At 38.5% G+C, this 18,130-nt stretch overlaps 1 protein-coding gene across 2 annotated transcripts in view; it reads right to left on the reverse strand.

Annotated features, from left to right (window-relative positions):
- Window positions 1–17,893, reverse strand: part of LOC311087314 (uncharacterized protein) — a 29,932-nt gene extending 12,039 nt beyond the window's left edge. The window contains exon 1 of one of the 2 annotated variants that reach the window (XM_084120635.1): window positions 17,803–17,893. The gene's annotated coding sequence lies outside the window, so the exon portion shown is untranslated. Of the gene's footprint in view, window positions 1–6,464; window positions 6,484–17,802 lie in introns of those variants that run through there. The other variant, XM_084120636.1, reaches the window with a different exon arrangement.
- Between the last annotated feature and the right edge of the window lie 237 nt (window positions 17,894–18,130).

An 18,130-nucleotide genomic window follows, 5' to 3' on the forward strand; every position in this document is an offset into this window, starting at 1 on the left:
CATCAATACACGACAATTTATGAGATTAAAACCATGTTTGTGCTCCAAACTTACTTTATAACGCAAGTCGAGTATTTTAAATAATCTTCTGTGATCTAATTTGGCTTCAGATAAAAAAATCAGACAGAAAATATACTATTGGTATAGTATTCTGCACAATGATAGTCTATATAGATTAGCATTACATTATAAATATAATCTATTATTATGGAAATACCTGGCATGGCTTGAAAAACACAGGTAACTCAAATATCATTGCAAACATGTTTATTGTCTTCAAAACGTCTGTATCTGCATGTTACAGCGCGATCTCTTGTTAGCTTTGTGTGTATCAGTGACGTCCTGGAATGTCACATGATCATGGCTCTTCTTCATGTTCCATATACGACAATTCACCATGATGTCACAACAGTAATAGACGTTCTTCCGGGTGGCAAAAGCCGAAGCGTTCCTATGACAACGCTAGTAAATTGCTTGGAAGGGAGGCCCACCATCGACAGTAAAAATGTAATAAAAATAAATTTTTTTATTAAATATAATGCATTTTTTTATTATAATAATAACTGTGTTTAATGATATAAGTAAAAAATATAATAAATATGTAATATAGTAGGCCTACACATAATTAGCAAAATACTCTCTATAGCTCTTTTTTCTAGCCAAAATAACGTGCTATATAGCCTATCATGGTCATTAAATGGCTTTCCTGAGGTAAATGTTATGTGACAATTGTTCTCCAGCTGTTATATCGACCTCTGCGCGGTTGAAAAACACTGATTGGTCGATATTATGTATGAGGAATATACATTTAGGTAAGTTGCGTGAGAAAATGGATGTGTAGTGAGAGCGTGTGAAAAGCATAGACTGTAAAAAATACAAAAAGTGACAATTGTATGAGGCGCCACGTAGGATTTAAATCAAACTTCGCTTATCAATACATACATAACACACGTGCATATACAATTATAAATTATTCGTATATACATTTATTGGATGTTCAAAATACATATATGAAATACTCGTGCACACTAATATGAAATCCATACCAATACATATTATGTTGGTAATGAATGCTTGTGAATAACTTGCATATAGGCTACATATAAACTTGACGCACGCATACACCTATAAATACTTTTAAACTTCCATGCATATACACCTATAAACACTCGTCTCGCACATACATATACACTCACAGCACGCAGACACACCTATAAACACTCGCACATATAAACTCGGTGCGCGCATACACATCCATATAACACTCGCGCATACATACAAAATAAAACGTGGATGCATGCTTTAGTTGTGTAGGCTATAGCCTATGCGAGTATTTATAGGTGTATGCGTGCGTCAAGTTTATATGCAATATTCACAAGTGTATATGCATTCATTACTAACATAATATGTATTGGTATGAATTTCATATTAGTGTGCACGTGTATTTCATATATGTATTTTGAACATCCAATAGTATAGCCTACATGTATATGCGGGTAATTTATAGGTGTGCACGTGTGTTATGTATGTATTGATAAGCGAAGTTTGATTTAAATCCTACGTGGCGCCTCATACAATTGCGTGAGTCTCACAGTCAGTGCGTGAGAGTGGGCAGCCTTCTTTTACTTCAGGCAGTGACTAACTGGCAATGAGTCTCTTCATCAAAAGAGACAATTTACTAATATTAGTCTCGAATTTCGCCGGCGGAAGATAAATGCAGTGCTGTGATTTTGTAGATGGACCGTTTTGAGAATACACGAAGCAGAGTTGAAGGGCAAGCAGGGTTGGCAGCAGAAATGTAAACGTTGGATGAATCATATAATTTAGGGGATCGTTAAGATTTCCTACTTTTGACGACACGACGTCGCTATAACCTCCTCACCCACAGGAAATCGATAAAACCCTACACATTTTGCTGTATATCTGGCAGCGCAACCCCAAACACAACACGTTTTCATTATCGTTTCAACTTTGATCAACAACAATGTTTTTAACTATGTAACTGTTGCAGTCGCCGGCTGGATCTCTTCAGTTAGTCAGTGGAAGCCGCTCGCGTTCTGCCACCCGGAAGTATCTTGGTGCCTATTGTTTACAAACATCCTGAAAAGGCCTATATGGACTATTATTGTGCATATAGCGCCCTCAGGCTATTGGTATGAATTGAAAACACAGTATCAGAGTATCCAAGCGCTCATAATGATTACATCGACGCATTTGGGTATAAATTCAATAAATATTATTCCTGTCTATAGAAATCTGATGTAAACCTATGAGAATATATCAATATTTCTCCAAATCTGCACATTTTTGAGCTAAAAGCCCTGAAGGACGTTGTTTTGTGAATCGCTGTCATGACGACAGCACGGGGGTTTTTTTATGACGCGCATAATTCATATCAAAGGTATCGACTCATTTTTTCATTTCATAACTCCTGACACAAATTAAGAAATAACTGTTGCTATAAGTTTCTCAGAATACAATAGTGGTCAAATACTGAAACTTGAGTCTTATATCTTTTTAATGATGTATAGTTTGTCAAGGTATAACATTAAATCTGATAGTAACTTTTAACTATATATAAAAAAAAAACGCTTCAGTGCGCCTGCGCACTGGCAACGGTTAACAGGTTAATCAAGTGTATATTTAATGGAAGTGCAATTGTGCAAAGTAAGAACATTCAACAGGACTTGCATTACAATCAAAGACTTCTCATCACAAAATGAACATTGTTTTAAAAAAAATCAAGCATTGGCAACAGCTGTAAACCCTGAGCAAAACCCTTGTCAGCATGTTTTTCTCTTTCTATTTTTTTGAGGTAGCATCTAGCATGAAAAATATAGATAAACAGATGCATCAAAAACAATTAAAAAAATGTAAGCTTATTTTAAAAAGGTTAAATAAAAATGTTTAAATAAAATGTAACTAGTTATAAATGTAAGTACAGTCAGAGACTATAGCATTTGCTTCAAAAGGTAAAACACAACACAATAAATAGCTTAATAAAGAAAAGTCAAATACAAAATGTAAACTACCTTTTATAATCTCTTAAGTATTTTTTTTAAAAGTGCAATGTGATTCAGAACCAAACAATCAACCAAAGGTGCAAACATGAAACCTGACTCTTTTAAACTTAGCAGCTTTAAAACAAACCTTTCACATTTGTGTAAAGTATATATCCTAAGATTGTAAAGTATGACTGATCCCAATCACAAATTTTTAGAGAGGAAAACTAGTTGATTGACTTTATCTGGCTTGAGAGTTGCCCTCTGGCATGTGACAATATTGCCACCAGTGCTAAAAGCTCTTTCTGAGGGAGCACTTGTGGCTGGAATGCACAAGTACTTTCTAGCAAGTTGGCTAACTCTTGGAAAGTTTGCCTCATGGACTTTCCACCATTCCAAGGGATTCACCTCACTTTCTGCATTTGGTATGGACACGTATCCCTTCTATTGCCTCTTTTAGAGAAAAGGAAGTTGATCCTGAAATTGCAGATGCACAACAAACAACACCTGAGGTTTTCAAAAAGCTGGCAAGTGATTTCTTTACTTTCTTGTGTGGGGTTTGTTCTGCGTCAGGGCTCTGTGATGTGGAGGCGGATGTAGGCTGTTGAACCGATGCTGCTGGATACTGTACGGTTAGCAAAGACTCCAGCTCAGATACAGCTCTGGCTTGTATTCCCTCTATCTTGTCGCTGTCAATTAGGGCTGCACAATTAATCGAATTTCTAATCGCGATTACGATTATGGATGCCACGATTACGTAATCGTTCAAAGCTGCGATTACAAAAACAAAAAAAAATCCACTCTGCGTGCATTTAGAGCATGTTATGAGAGGCGAATCACAACTACTTCAGAAAACCCAGCACAATAGGAACTACCAGGCAGCGACGTATTTGTACGCTGAAATAAAAAAGTCTTTCACCTCAGAAAAACGGACGTTCCTGTCCTTTCAGCCGTTACACTGTGCTCGTTAGCGCCTATGGTTAGCGCATACCCTTCAAATGCACGCGCAAATGCAGCGGCGCGCTGTGTTTAAGTGCAAAGGAAACTACGAGCATGCAACGTTGTAAATTAGTAAGTCACGAAATAAAAGTAAAATACCAATAAATCACGTTACTGGTACGTCGTGTGTTAGCTGAGAAGGATTTGCATGCAGGGATGATTTTCATTCTATTCACCAGGAGCAGTTTCCATGTTTAATTAACAGTTGTTAATATTGTGTACTCTACTATTCACCATGGTAACTGTCGTTTCAATATTAACCCCAAAATGCCACTTTATTTTCACTTTGTGTTATTTTTTTATATTTTTAAATGACTGTGGTGGCTCATACCAACATTGTATTAACAAAAGCTAGTTTGGGACTGCTATTTAATAGCTTTAGCATAGGCCTAATGTTTATTTCTTAGTAGTCTTTACTATTAGTCATATTCTTACAATTTATGTGCATGTTAAGTAAAGGGGGACAGTGTGTGTGTTCACAATTTTTAAGTAAACGTATAATAATATGCCTATATTATATATGTATATATATATATATATATAATATATATATATATATATATATATATATATATTATATATATATATTCAATGTAAATTGTGATAATCGTAAATAATAATCGCAATTACAATTTCAAGGGAATAATCGGCAATTATGATTTTTGTCATAATCGTGCAGCCCTACTGTCAATGTATTGGGTTTTGAAGCTGGGATCAAGAAGCGAAGCCATATCCAACAGGTCATCAGTGGTGGGATCCTGATATTTGTCAGAGAGGTAATTGAGAATTGTTTGCTTCATTGTTTTTGTTAGTTCAGTGTCATCATCATTCAGGCTCAAGATGTTGACTTTCAACAGGGAAAGCACTGGCTTTACATGGGACAGACTCACATAGTCCTCACCGGAGAGTGCATCAGTGAAGTCTCTCAGTGGACTCATTGCCTTTTTCACAGACTCCATCATATCAATGTCTTGCCATGATGGGACCAAATGCCTCGCCTTCCGGTCTGCCTTCAGGACCTGCGAAATGGCCTTTTCCTGGTCAAGCACTCTCTCGATCATGTTGAGTCTGGAGCCCCATCGTGTAGGGGATTCAGTGATGAGTTTATGTTGAGGTAGTTTCAGCTTTATTTAATTCCCTCTTTTTCTTCCAACTGAAAGAGAATGTACTGACGACTTTCTTGCAGATAGATGTTATGCGTTCAACATGAGAGTCTTTGGCACTTTTTTCTAAAAAAAAAAAAAAACCCAAAAAACATTCATTGATTAGATTTATTTACATTTTTATGCACAAAGGTTTATATTTTTTCAATTGTAATATTTTATTGAAACCAAACAAATTGTGCTACAACAATACCGTATTTTTTCATATACAAAACATTTAAATAATAATCCAATTTATATAGTAAACTAGTCTCATCATTTTACTCTGCTCAGTGTTCCTAATGTACATTTATTAGTAAATATTTAGTATTACAAACAAACTTCTAAATGCCAGTGACAATATTTTATTTTTAGTTTCACTCACCAATAGCTAGGTGAAGTCTGTGCCCAAAGCACTGTAGACGTGTCCAACTGTTGAGCTCCAAGGCCCTCACCATGTTAGCCCCACTGTCAGTGGTCATGCAGGTCATGTTCGCTTCTTTCAGTCCGCAACATCCAAGCGCTTCCCTAAGGCCTTGTGCTATGAGCTCTCCCGTGTGGTCTTGTGGGAAGTATGTTGTTTCTAGACACGCACTGCACAACTTCCAGTCATTAATGAAATGAATTGTCAGACTTAACTCTCTGAGGTCTGAGCTGTTTTCTGGGCCCTGGAGGTGTTCTGACATGCTCTGACATTTCTGGTTATTTCTGTTACTTGTGACATTTTCATGGTTAAAGTCTAATTACACTGTATTCAGCACAAACTCTGCTACAATAATATATCAACAGCATGTATGTAAAAGTTTGTAGTTTTGAGATAATGACATTTATGCGTGGTTTGTGAAAATACAAAAAAAAATCTCACTGAAATAAGGCTATGAAACCCATACTGATTATTTCTTCACAAGACTTTTGAAAATTGTATGACGTAGCCTAGAATATTTGCTCTAAAACTATGTGAAAATCACCCTGATTGCTCATTCAGATAAGACAATATATTGATTTAAAAATTTTACGACGTGTTTTGTGTGAAAAAGCCTTATGCGAGAGCTCATTAATATGTAAGCTTTTCTCACCTGAGAAAGACAAAGACCCTCCCCTAACGGCCCTATTAGGAGCTATCAGGCCCTGTCATTCTGGGCAACCTTGCACAATACTGTAAATGAGGAGATTTAAAAAAAGAATGGCTTTTAAATTGTTTGGATTTATTTACAACACAACATAGTCCAAAGATACACAACAGATGCCAAAAAAGCACTTATTGAAAACAATGATCCAAAGACTGAGACCTTTGTGCCATTCCTAAAAACATTGTACATACCTTTCATTTCCAAGGTGTTTGATTTTCACTTTACCATGTTCATGTTCACTTAAGTCCTCAGTGGCATCTGGGCCCTGAAAAAAAAAAGTGAACATACTGATATCAAGAGAAAGGCCTGCACGATTTTGGGAATAAATTTTAGATTTTTCTGGTTAAAATTGCTTTTTAAAATTCACAGAATACACACACACACACACACAAATGTTTCCAACAATATATAATATAATGAACAGTGAACACCAGGTTTGTTGTGCCTTGTAGGCATAGGCTATGCGCAGTGCTGGATAAAATATGATACATTCAAACGCGATCGCGCTGCAAAATATGATACATTCAAACGCGATCACGATCCAAAATATGATACATTCAAACGTGATCACGATCCAAAATATGATACATTCAAACGCGATCGCGCTCAAATATAAAACATTATGGTTACCATACACATATCTTCGTTTGAGCAGATATCCACAAACACAGTAACAGTAAACACGGGTCTAAATATTATAATATTCACCATATATCTAGCAACAGTTCAACTGCAATGTGAAATTTATGCAACAATAGCAAACTAATATGTAAGTATATCATTTCTTACCTTATCTTTCTTGTCTTCAAATCGGGTTCTTCTTCTTCTGATGTAAATCCAATGTAAGCTCAGGCACGTCTTTCAAACTCGACGAAAAGTGAAGTGAAGTGTTTTGTTGTTGAGGTAATGAGCGCGATCGCGTTCCATGTGGAGATTTGCATGTGAATATCTTTTGCGCGAGTGGGCGTGGTAAATTAAAAAATAATTAGGAAGCGTTTGAGAAGCTGGACATCTTGTTGGTTTTATACAAATTACTTAAACAGAGAATATTTGTTTTCGTTTTGAATCCGATCATTTAAAAGTACACACTTAAATGTTTATAAAGGTGTATGGCTCATAAATGTGTGACAAGTATTCGCTGAGTTTTGTTTCAGTTTATAGACGTGCTCAAGAAAAAAAAGTTCACCGCGACGGAGAGGCAGAACGCACACCCTGTCTATTTTCTTTATTTTACAAAAGCACAATGTTTTGATTTGATTGTAAGTGGACACATACAAAAGTAGAAATATCACAGATTTTTTTTTATATTTCTTTTTTCTGTATGACCATAAATGACGAAGAAATTTAAGTTTATAGTGCTACAATGTGGAGAAAATCCAGCAAAACGCGCCCGCGCGTTTGTCGACCTCAGAGGGTTAAATATGGTTCTGAAGTGTGGCTAGACCATAAATCAGCTGTTGTGGCAAAAACATTAACATTTTGAACTTTGTGTTCCATCTTGTTGCGGCATTTGGAATACAGCCGTGGAATTGCCGTGGCAGAAAAATATTTGCGGCTGGGAATCTTGTAGCGCGGATCTACGACTTTGAGCAGTCTTTTGAAGCCCTCGTTTTCCACAGTTTTTATGGGGATCATATCCTTGCCCAGGTAAAATGTCACTGCATCAGTTACGTCTTTCCAGCGCTTACTTGTCCTGTCATACGGAGTTCCCTTCTCGAATGCCTCCTTCGTTAGAGTTGTTTGTTTAAGCCGTGTAACGTTAGCCTCTGGCTGCTGCGTGGATGTAGGCCTACCTGATGCACTCGCGGGGGGTCCCTTCACAGATTGACTGTCAGCATATTCTTTAGGGTGTTTTCTTTTGAGGTGGTTAAAAAGATTAGTTGTGTTGCAGTCTGACGTGCGAATCTTATCATTGCAACATTTGCAAATAACTGTTGTTTGCGCCGTGTCTGTTATGGAAAATCCAAACCATTTCCATATTACCGATGTTGAATTTTTTTTAGGGATCAACTCCTCTGTGTTTTCATCCATCGTCCCTGCGTTGCTAAATCTCACCAGCAAGTAGTTTATGACCGTCAACACACCGACATCTAGCACGCCGCGCATCCAATGTTGTTACGTAGCTGAAAAAAAGCCATAGAGCTGCATCTTATAGAACGTGCACTGTAGCGTGATTCAACGATATTTCTGAAAAAGTGAATCGTGGAGACATTTTAATCGTTCACGATTAAATATCCTCATATCGCACACCCCTACTGAGTAGTGTATCACTGAGAAACACTGAGTCCTGCTCGAGTCGTCCTGATGGAGGGTCGGGTTGAATAACTAGGCTAGTTCTTCAATGTTTCATCATCGGACTGGCACTCGCATTGATATGGTAAAATCAACGTCATTGTTCGTTACTGTGTTTAGTTTACGGTGTAGGAAGCCTCAGGACACGCAGAGCTGATGTTGTAATGGCAATGGGCGTAAACCAATCACAACAGACTGAGCCGTCTGGCCAATCAGAGCAGAGTAGACCAATCACAACAGACTGAGCCGTCTGGCCAATCAGAGCAGAGTAGACCAATCACAACAGACTGAGCCGTCTGGCCAATCAGAGCAGAGTAGACCAATCACAACAGACTGAGCCGTCTGGCCAATCAGAGCAGAGTAGACCAATAATAAACTTTTTTTTTTTTTTTATATATAGCGCCTTTAAAAAGCATCTCAAAGCACTTCACAAAACATAAAACCTACAATAGAACAAACAATGCAAAAATAAAACAATGAAATATATGATAAATAACAATAATATAGCAATTATAAACAGTTAAAAGCTACCCTAAACAAATAAGTTTTCAGGGAAGATTTAAAAACACTAAGAGATTCAGCTTGCCTAATCTCCACAGGCAAGGAATTCCAAAGTTTTGGAGCATTCGCCGAAAAGGCCCTATCACCCATGGATTTAAAGGAGCCGTATGTAAGATTGTGGCCAAAACTGGTACTGCAATCACTTTAAAATTACTGTAGAACAGTGTATCCCCTCCCCCTCCCCCCTGACTCGAGGTTGCCAGATAGGCTGCAGAATCCAGCACGAACGTTTGTAGCTGCAGCTGTGGAAACTAGAGCTGAGCTGGCAACCCGGATGCAGAAACACTACTGACTTTGTGATTGGTAGATAGGTGGAGGGTGGCGCTTCAGGCCAAAACACAACATGACAACATCAACATCAGTTGAGGGCTGCAACTTCACTTTTTAAATGACAATATCCTGGCCGTACTACTGTTGTCAGTGATATAAGTATTTGAAATGAACATGATTTCTTAATGTCTAGTGACATATCAGGGCCATTTTATGATTAATTGAAATACATTTCTTACATACAGCTCCTTTAAGTCTAGTATTCGGGACAATTAAAAGGCCAGCTTCCGAGGAGCGAAGTTCACGTACTGGTGTGTATGGGGTTAGAAGTTCAGTGATATAAAGAGGTGTCAGACCATGCAAGGCCTTATAAGTAAGCATTAGAATTTTAAAATCACAACAGACTGAGCCATCTGGCCAATCAGAGCAGAGTAGACCAATCACAACAGACTGAGCCGTCTGGCCAATCAGAGCAGAGTAGACCAATCACAACAGACTGAGCCGTCTGGCCAATCAGAGCAGAGTAGACCAATCACAACAGACTGAGCCGTCTGGCCAATCAGAGCAGGGTAGACCAATCACAACAGACTGAGCCGTCTGGCCAATCAGAGCAGGGTAGACCAATCACAACAGACTGAGCCGTCTGGCCAATCAGAACAGGGTAGACCAATCACAACAGACTGAGCTGTCTGGCCAATCAGAGCAGAGTAGACCGATCACAACAGACTGAGCCGTCTGGCCAATCAGAGCAGAGTAGCTCGCAGAAAGGAGGGATTTAGAGAGACTGATTCACCTGACGAGTCGTTGGAGAATCATTGAAAATGTGGTGATGTGCAAATGTATATTATGAGAAAATGAAACAGTTTTTTGACCTTAGATGCATGTAAACCTGTTGTAGGAGACTCCACAACAACATTAGGAAACTTTAAAATAGCATAATCGGGGCACTTTAGCAAAATAAACTGTCAAGTCGTATACCTATTTTTTCACTTACGCATGAGCTCATATTTATGAATAAATATCAACAATCTAAAAGGTGTGTATCATGCCTGACACCTATAAGAACACTTTACAGATGGTTTAATGACTGCAAGTCATTCTCTTTAAATGTTTTTGAAGTTAGAAACCTGTATACCCATGTCGTACGATACTTAACAGGCGGTCTCTAATGAACTTTCAACGTCAAGCAAACCTAACGCCAGTATATCACTGGGAAACGCTAAGCATGAAACTAAGCATGCGCGTCCATTTTGCCTGTAGCCTATATAAGGCAGAGGAATCCTGGAGCATGAAACGCTAGCAGTGAAGTACAGCGCCGTGATATAGCTAAAGCTAAGGAAACTAAACAACCGAGAGAAATATAGGCCTACATCTACCTCAGATTTAACATGTACGTCAACATCGGTGAATAACGTTATAATCTCGTTCGCGGTAGAGAAAGCTGCTTACATGTACAAAGTAATCGTGAAGACTTAAATGTAAAAACAGCTTTTGTGTCTTTATCAGCTTTTGCATAAACACACTGGCCCTGATAATCATCACGAATACTGACACTTTTATTGCGATTAATCGTGCAGCCCTACTTGCCACTGGTAAGTAGTAATGTAATGTAGAACATCTTACATTAAGGTCTCGTTTGTTAACGTTGCAGGGCTCTACAGTGTGAGTATTTCACTCGCATTTGCGCCTAAAAATAGTTATGCGCGAACTTGAAAAATAAGTTACGAGCACAGTGCGCGAGTGACGGGCTGTTCTCAATACACTGAACAACAGCGCGATGAAGAGAAGCATACCATTGATTTCACATGGAAAGCAAGCAAGAGGACGGGGGGGGGTCACAATGTTACACATGGAAAGCAAGGAAGCTAGAGGATGGGGTCGCGACAGTGCGATGTGAACATAATATGATTACGCGCTTAACTTTATTCAAATGAGAGCGACGATTTGCAACCAATGAGCCAATCACTGAAATAGTGCGGGAATGTGCAGGAACTGCTGGATTTTAAGTGAGAGAGTCAAGTGACTCCTCCCAACAGTGCTAAAAATAGACGTGTGAGAGCGTGTTATTGGCTATATGTCATGTTATAGCCAGATATGATGACACTACTGCAACACGCATCACGACAGATGAGCGATCTATTCATCAAGCCAACACGCAAACTGCCGCAAATGAAAGTTAAAGTAACTTTTTTTCTCACAATTGTGATACATCAAGTCAGAATTGTGACTTTTTTCTCAAAATTGCGAGATATGAAGTCAGAATTGTGAGAAATAAAGTCGCAATTGGGAGATATAAAGTTAGAATTGCAAGATATAAAGTTGCAATTGCGTGTTATAAATTCAGAATTGTGAGATATAAACTATTCTGAGGTAAAAAAAAAAAAAAATCCCGTCTTTTTTTGCCTTAGAATTGGACTATACAGTATATCTCACAATTGTGAGTTTATATCTCACAATTCTGATAAAAGATGTCAGAATTGCGAGATATAAACTTGCAATTATGTGTTATAAAGTCAGAATTGCGTGATATAAAGTCGCAATTGCGAGAAAAAAAGTCAGAATTCTGACTTTATATCTCGCAATTCGCAAAAAAAGAAAACCACAACTACCACTTTGATGCTTCGAAAAAAGTTCATAAAAAGATCATAAAACTAATCCATATGAATTCAGCAGTTGAATCAATTTTTTTCACTGTGCTCCTATATTTCTTTGTGTGGTCCTAAATTTTTTCATTTAGGAGCACATGTACTCCTTGGGAAAAAGGTTAGCGTAGAGCCCTGCGTTGTGTAATGTATTAACTGACATGAGCTAACCATGAGGCATGAGCTATACATCTGATGCTGTATTTGTTCATCTTTGTTAAAAATACAGCTGTTCATAGTTTATGTTCACAGTGCATTAACTAATGTTAACAAATACAATTTTCTTATAATTTAAGTGAATTTAAACTTATAATTTAATATTAGTGAATGCTGAAATGAATAACTTGTTAACTTTCCAAGGCTGAGAAAACTGGCTATGTATTCCAGACACAAGCTCCCACTGGGAGAGACTCTCTTTAGTGCTAGCGAAACGCTGTGACGCGTGTGTGTGTGTGTGAGCCTGGCACGGCAGGCCCACCCACTTTTCAACAGGCCCACCCAAAACTTTTCTTCAAAAAAAAAACAACTTTTCATATATTCTAATTTTGTCAAGAATTATAAAAAAATCGTCAATAAGCTCATACTTTGTGCTAAAATATTAATGTTTAGTTTTAAAAACAATTTTTAAAAGCTGGTTATGTCTATTTTGATGTTTCTGCGCAGGTTCAGCAGACAGTGGTTCGGGTTCGATCAGAGCTCGTGAGCGGGGAGCATTTCTGAATATATTCCGCTCGCTCGACCCAGAATGGCCAGCAGGTTTGAAAATATGTGGAATAAGGGCTGCCTCCGGCTAAAGTTTTTTTCTAGTCGACTACTAGATTTTCATTTAAGCCATTAGTGGACAAATCACCCCTTTATATTAATTTAATTACTTAGGCTATATACAGGATAATGAGCGTTTACGTAATATAGCTGCACTCAAGCGCTCGACCACACGCATAAAGCTTGCCACAAAGAACCGGTTAAAGTAATGATTATGAATGTGTCTAGAATAGCAAGCAAGGAGACATTTAATTATTTATTAATAAACTGGTGTTTTCTGTGTCGCTGCAAAGATGAAGTTGACGATGCGGACTCGCCATGAACGCCAGAGAGATATGCACACTTCATATTGATTACATAATCTATGTAATTACATAATTTATGACACATGACAACAACTTATTTAAATGTACTTTTTTTTTACTTTTTTTTTTTTTAAACCAAACTTAAACTGCTTAATGTGCAACATCCAACTTATTATGTCATGAGTATGACACATAACAACTTATTTGGTGGATGTGTAACAGTGGGAATCAAAAGCAAGTGTCTTGTCCACTGCTCCATCACCACCTCTCTCTTTATATAGCCTACACTACACTACACAGAAATAACATACAATTAAATTATGCTTATTTTAAATGTATTGTGCAGACTAGGTATACAAAAATATAGGCTTTTAATAATCTTTCAGTGCGCGAAACCATGATAATATGAAACGCTTCAAAACAGAGCGCACAAAGCGCGTATGCGCATCACGGGCGCAGAATGATGTGCTCAAAGCAACATGGAGTCGCAGCGCTGCGCATGTGCGCATTTAAAAGTTCACGGCACAAAGTGAAGAAATGTCGAGCGCACAAATCCTAGTGTCTATCTGTCCAACAGTTTATTGATCATTTGTTTCTTCACAGTTTTAAATTCCAGTTATTGTGTGTTTGATGCCGATTCATAGTCCTTGTGATGTGTGTGATCTAACACTGTTAGTAACAGGCACACGGTAGCGAGTCGTTTAAAAACAGCAACAAACTCCAACAAAATAAAGTCATTGTATGCAAATCCACAGCCTTTTCTCTACAGATCAAGCATTATAATGTGAATATCATATTGGAGAGAGTTTTACCGTGCATCCTGCTGTAACCGGAAGAGGCGCGCGCGCTGTTTGAATACTGAATGGAGAATGATTGACAGCCACAGAGGAGGGAAAACGAGTTTCCGTATACTTTATTGATGTAAATAGACTTCTGTCCCTCACATTAAGCTATGAAATAGGCTTCAGATGAATTTGTCACCCAAACTGACGTAAAAACCGCCCGGTGTGGCCCTGTTGCGCGGGGACGGCGATTGTGGTTCCGTCCCGGGTTACCATGGTGACGGCTGTGAGATTTTTTTTTTTTTTACAGATCTGCATGATTCACGTAGGTCACATTTTCAGGTCGGAAAATCTGGAATTCCGGATTAATCCGGAAAAATCAAATCCCTGCTTTTGGTTTTGAATATTTTCATTTAAAAGTAGACATTGCAAGCTTTCTATAATATATATAGCCTATATTTCTCAAATCTGTGAGGCACAAGCTGGGTTTCGGCGCCCTCCAGTTCACGTGCAATGCAAGTGATCGCGCCGGCGCCTTATTACATTATCTGCTATATATTTGCTTCTTATTTATTAACCCTCGAACGGTCTTCGTTTCAGAGTCACATCCTGGGCCTTCCCGGTCAGAAGTGACCGGACACCTAAAAATGAAACTTCCTCCATCCCAGTAAAACCAATGCAATTTATTTTTGTTCTATAATATTTTTTCTTTTTAATTTTGTATTTTGACAGAATTTTATTGAATTTATTAATATTTATGCAATATTTATGGTCTATTTTTACCACTGAAAATAATTAAAAAATGTATATATATATATATATATATATATATATATATATATATATATATATATATATACAGTGAGGAAAATAAGTATTTGAACACCCTGCTATTTTGCAAGTTCTCCCACTTAGAAATCATGGAGGGGTCTGAAATTGTCATCGTAGGTGCATGTCTACTGTGAGAGACATAATCTAAAAAAAAAAATCCAGAAATCACAATGTATGATTTTTTAACTATTTATTTGTATGATACAGCTGCAAATAAGTATTTGAACACCTGAGAAAATCAATGTTAATATTTGGTACAGTAGCCTTTGTTTGCAATTACAGAGGTCAAACGTTTCCTGTAGTTTTTCACCAGGTTTGCACACACTGCAGGAGGGATTTTGGCCCACTCCTCCACACAGATCTTCTCTAGATCAGTCAGGTTTCTGGGCTGTCGCTGAGAAACACAGAGTTTGAGCTCCCTCCAAAGATTCTCTATTGGGTTTAGGTCTGGAGACTGGCTAGGCCACGCCAGAACCTTGATATGCTTCTTACAGAGACACTCCTTGGTTATCCTGGCTGTGTGCTTCGGGTCGTTGTCATGTTGGAAGACCCAGCCTCGACCCATCTTCAATGCTCTATCTGAGGGAAGGAGGTTGTTCCCCAAAATCTCGCAATACATGGCCCCGGTCATCCTCTCCTTAATACAGTGCAGTCGCCCTGTCCCATGTGCAGAAAAACACCCCCAAAGCATGATGCTACCACCCGCATGCTTCACAGTAGGGATGGTGTTCTTGGGATGGTACTCATCATTCTTCTTCCTCCAAACACGTTTAGTGGAATTATGACCAAAAAGTTCTATTTTGGTCTCATCTGACCACATGACTTTCTCCCATGACTCCTCTGGATCATCCAAATGGTCATTGGCAAACTTAAGACGGGCCTTGACATGTGCTGGTTTAAGCAGGGGAACCTTCCGTGCCATGCATGATTTCAAACCATGACGTCTTAGTGTATTACCAACAGTAACCTTGGAAACGGTGGTCCCAGCTCTTTTCAGGTCATTGACCAGCTCCTCCCGTGTAGTTCTGGGCTGATTTCTCACCTTTCTTAGGATCATTGAGACCCCACGAGGTGAGATCTTGCATGGAGCCCCAGTCCGAGGGAGATTGACAGTCATGTTTAGCTTCTTCCATTTTCTAATGATTGCTCCAACAGTGGACCTTTTTTCACCAAGCTGCTTGGCAATTTCCCCGTAGCCCTTTCCAGCCTTGTGGAGGTGTACAATTTTGTCTCTAGTGTCTTTGGACAGCTCTTTGGTCTTGGCCATGTTAGTAGTTGGATTCTTACTGATTGTATGGGGTGGACAGATGTCTTTATGCAGCTAACGACCTCAAACAGGTGCATCTAATTTAGGATAATAAATGGAGTGGAGGTGGACATTTTAAAGGCAGACTAACAGGTCTTTGAGGGTCAGAATTCTAGCTGATAGACAGGTGTTCAAATAATTATTTGCAGCTGTATCATACAAATAAATAGTTAAAAAATCATACATTGTGATTTCTGGATTTTTTTTTTAGATTATGTCTCTCACAGTGGACATGCACCTACGATGACAATTTCAGACCCCTCCATGATTTCCAAGTGGGAGAACTTGCAAAATAGCAGGGTGTTCAAATACTTATTTTCCTCACTGTATATATATATATATATTTTTTTTTTTTAATGCAGTATCTTAGTTTAATATAGAGTCTAGGCCTTTAAAAAAAATGTTTTAAGCAGATTAGCACCATCTGGTGAGAGTATGGAGAGAAAGCGTAGAGCCATGGTGTAACCACTAGATGGCATGTACAGCTCTCTATGGAGAGGCATGTGAATTCCCCAGCTGTTTATGGACACATTTACTTTTTTTTTTTTTACAGAATTTGTAACAAAAAATGCAATTCATTCAATTATAACACTTTATGTAAAATAATATTTAAAAATTATTATTTATACATTTTTGGGATTTTTAGAGTTTTTGTCAATTTCCCATTCATTTCCTATGGGGGTCATTTTTGACCGAAGACCACAAGTGTGACTATTTTTTTTACGACGACTTAGCATGCTCGGCTCATGACCTAATTTTTTTTGGTGTGTTCACATACCTAATGCCATAAAAGTCACCAAGTTTTGTAACATTCCGATGAAGCTTTGATTTTTAGAAATTCAAAACAGAAAATGTCCGTCCGAAAATTGACTGTCTGAGGGTCAATTGGTTGATAAAACATTGATCAAAATTAAGATACAAAATAGGTCCGTCCTATATATGCACCGAAACGTTTTACAACGCAACAAAATATTTAAAGAGCATCAAGCTATTAAAATCTATATTATGTATACAGACAGATAATATAACAGTATATTTGTCAGTCATTTTTATTAGGTTAAACAGTGATTGGATAACGTTTTTAATTTAACGTTTTCAATTTAAGGCCCATCCAAAACTGGAATCCTGGCGCATGTTAGTGTGTTTTAGTGTGTGTGGCCAGAAGTGTGTAAATACTGTCCTCAATCCAGTGTGGACTTGGGGAGAAGACAGTTCAGCAAAGGTTCGCCAGAGTCCAGGTGTGTTCTGCCACTGACTGGCTTTCCTGCGTGGAGAACACCTCCAGAGTCCAGACGTCTGCGGTATCTGTACTCGACTGTGTGCGGTGCAATACTTCACAGACTCAGAGTCCTGTTTCAGCTGATTGAGAATATTTTGTGTGGCATTTGTGATCATTATTTTGTGTTTTGTAAGCTTAAAGTCAGAAGAGCTTGCCTTCAGATAGATATGGTCATTTTATTTGCTCTTACTGGAAACTGTTTGCACTAGAGAAAAGCGATTCTGTTTAATTCAGTTCATATCGTTTCAGTTCTTTTTCTCGAATTAGACTGCATTCTGCCGGCAGCACTAACCGTAACAGTTCCGACTACACACACACACACACACACACACACACACATGCGCGCGTACACACGCACGAGCGTACACACACGCGCGCGCGCGCACGCACGAGCGTACACACACACACACACACACAGGCGCGCGCACGAGCGTACACACACACATACACTCACACCTGCAGCATTATCACTGTGTGAAACACTGAAAAACATATTTACCTGAGCTGCAGTAAACCTGTCATCATCTTCAGTTAAAGAGCTGCTTCTTCAGGGTGAGTCACTAGCGGACTGACTGTGAACTGACCCGTGTGTGTGCAGCGCCCCCTGCTGGACTGGAGGATGAGGCGCTGACCCGTGTGTGTGTGTGTGTGTAGCGCCCCCTGCTAGATGATCCGTGGTTGTTTTTTTATTTATTTTTTATTTACAAAAAACAGCAGCATACAAAACTGTCATAGGGGAAGGAGAATACATGCTTATATACAGACGTCAATACACAAAAAGTATTAACACAACAACAAAAAACAAAAAAGAGGGGGAGCTACTTCAA

This window comes from Abramis brama, assembly GCF_963993115.1.
Source record: "Abramis brama genome assembly, chromosome: 7".
Classification (NCBI taxonomy): domain Eukaryota; kingdom Metazoa; phylum Chordata; class Actinopteri; order Cypriniformes; family Leuciscidae; genus Abramis; species Abramis brama.